This window comes from Lissotriton vulgaris, chromosome 4_1 (assembly GCF_964263255.1).
Source record: "Lissotriton vulgaris chromosome 4_1, aLisVul1.2, whole genome shotgun sequence".
Lineage (NCBI taxonomy): Eukaryota > Metazoa > Chordata > Amphibia > Caudata > Salamandridae > Lissotriton > Lissotriton vulgaris.
Window position 1 is genome coordinate 1,430,847,506 of NC_141691.1, and position 2,925 is coordinate 1,430,850,430.

The window sequence follows — 2,925 nt, forward strand, 5'->3', positions numbered from 1 at the left end:
GTTTCGGACAAGTGCCAATAAAGGCTTCCTTCATCAGGGCGCACTTCAAATATTGTACAGACAAGCAGAATAGATAATGTCTGTGACACGGTCCTGGCAAGCGGTCCTAGTAGCAGCAAAGCTGTGGGTGGGTATTCTGTGGGCAAAAAGGAAGAATAAATGGCAATTCGGGAGAGAAAATTATTTGTTTCAATAGTTAGAGTCAGCAAGACAAAAGGGTTTCAATCAGTCAGGGGCATGCACATCAATGAAGATAAACTATCCTTATATCCCCAAATTTTAAAAACACCAGAAAGGAATATTCAGGGATTAAAGAAAAGTGTGTCAAGAATATCAAAAATAAACATAAGTGGATAAAGAGAAATAAAAGGAAAAAGCATAAGCCGGTTGCCCAAAAATTGGTACACCTGTAGCCAGAGACAAGGTTTTCAGATAATGGTAACCTACCTAAATACCCAACAATAATGAAGCCCCTTTAAATATGTGGTTCACAATCCCAGGGTTTCATCGGTCATGAATAGCGCATATTAGAATAGGTCCACAAGGGATCCAAGTGTACGAGGGAACCAGGAATAAAAGCAGTACCATGAAATAAATTCCAAGTATCTAGTAGGAATATAAGAATAAAAACAGGGGTAACACATCTAGACATCTAGCATAATGACAGCACAAAAATGAAGTAATTGTGGTTTAAGGAAGGGCAGAACTACCTCAAAACGAATAGCAAGCACTGATGCAGAGCAGTAAGTAACCCCGGGGCCGACAGTGAAAGATGACCTATGAAGCAATAAAAAGCCATAATGAGCTACACAACTCTTGAAAAGGTCGTGACTCTAACATGAAGCAGACTTAACACACAGCGAACTGCAACCTACCTCAAGACAGCAAAATTGAGCCATCATTTGGATGAGGTGAGACGAACAACGGAAATGTCATGATGAGGCCCAGCTTCAGTCCCAGGGAATAGGGGGCCTGTAGGGACAGAAACGGCAGAGGGATTTTAAATACGGATAAAAAGTGGGAATAATAAGGGACAGATAGCGTGTTAAGACGGATCGAGGGGATGGAGCACACGGGGCCCGCAGGAGGGAACTCAGGATCCGAAAACACTAACCTGTAAAACGGCCCGGCAGTGCACGTAAAGTGGTGTCCTGGGTCGACGGAACCGGGTGACTCCTTCACCTGCCTGTGATACGGTAGGTCGAAAGGGAAAAACAAAAGGGGAGGTGGAGTTATATACAGGTGTTCCAGGGGAAATGCAGAGCACCTGGGCGCCGTAAAGATCGAAGAGGGACTACCACGATAACGCAGGAAAATGAAAAGAGACGAAGGGCAAGAAAATAAATAAATAAACAGCTCCAACGTGGGAGACAGTGAGAACAGACTATCCGAGTCAGCACCCGCACTTAATCATCAACACTGGCGCTTTTAATGAGCACCACTTAAGGACACATTAATTTATGGTAGACATGGGGAAATTAAGTGGTTAACCCAGAACCACAGGATATTTCGCCGATGGCGAGACTCGTACCTGGTTTCCCAGCTGTGAAGTTGACAGCTCTGGCGATTACGCCACATCCTCTCCCCACTTTCATGGTTAGCAGTTGGTTTGTTTTAGGCTGAACTAACAGGAGAAATGGGCTAATGCAAGCTTCCTTCTGACGAGAGCCCCGGCACTTATTTTATTTACAAATAACCACTGCCTCCCCCACTGTGACACCCCAGAAACCTGGCTGCAGGTTGCTGCCCCCTTTAGAAGGGGAGCTACTGTATTTGCTCCCCCCCCGAAATTGATCAAAAAGATGAGCAGGGTTCTTGGGGCATATTACCAACAACTAGCGATAAATTTTGTCTCTAACTTGTTTAGAGACAAAACTTATCGCCGCACATCGGCGATTTTTATCGCAGATAAACCTTGCTATTAGCAAGGTTTATCGCAAATGCGATAAAAAACGGCCGCAATGCATGAATATCGCTGAAAAGTCAGCGATATTCATGCATTATCGAGCAAATGCTCTTAGCCATGTGATCCACCTCCCATTGGATAACATGGCTAAGAACTGCTCAGGGCAGGTGTTAGCTTTTGGAGATATTCGCGCTTAGCGCGAATATCTCCAAAAGTTGGTAATAGGAGATAGCGATGTTAGGGACTGTTTCCAGTAGCTAACATCTTGGCACGCCCACTTTGCATGTCATTAGTGATAAATATCACTGACATGCAAAGTGGGGCCCAAGATGGTCGCTATCTCCTATTAGCTGTCACTAACTGGTGTTAGCGACAGCTTGGTAATAGGGAGATAATTTTATCTCCGCTTTCTTGGCTTTTAAAGCCAAAAACGCGGAGATAAACCCCCTTGATAATATGCCCCCTTGTTCTCATGGGAAGCTGAGCAAAATATCTGAATCAAGCGCAAAGTGAGAAATATGTACTTACAGTAGACAGTTATCTGCTGTATGACGTCTTGCCTGCCCTTCCTTCATGCCCTGAACATTAATGCCAAAAACATGGATTGATTTACGAACAATGAATGTTAAAATCATTAAGGTAATGCATGTCAGTGATTTAGTTCCTCTCTCATTTTCTTAATCTGGCATTCCCCAAGAGAGTTAGCTGTTTCATTATTTAGTGTTTCTGCATTTTTTTAGTGCATCTTATTCTTGCATTGTGCATACTTTGAGTTGTGCCAGGTGTTTATGAGGAGCTTTGATAGAGTGTGCTGGTGCTGACTGAGGCTGAAGGCAAAGCGAAGTGCCTGTCAGTAGGTTGGCCTCTCTGTAGAGTACACAGAACAATGGTCATGTATTCCCATTGCAATTGAAATTCTGTGTAAATGAGTGCGAAGGTGTACACAGACGTCAAAATATTTACAAGGTAAAAGAAAATAAGGTGATTAAACGTGAGTGAGTGCAGTGTATGTTTGGGAG

General features: G+C 43.5%; 1 long non-coding RNA gene across 1 annotated transcript; it reads right to left on the reverse strand.

Annotated features, from left to right (window-relative positions):
* Positions 1 to 495: 495 nt before the first annotated feature.
* Positions 496 to 939, reverse strand: LOC147724076 (uncharacterized). Its single transcript, XR_015310075.1, has 3 exons — positions 876 to 939; positions 711 to 777; positions 496 to 606 (listed from the first exon to the last, which is right to left on the reverse strand). It is a non-coding gene; the product is annotated as an uncharacterized LOC147724076 (long non-coding RNA).
* Positions 940 to 2,925: the final 1,986 nt, after the last annotated feature.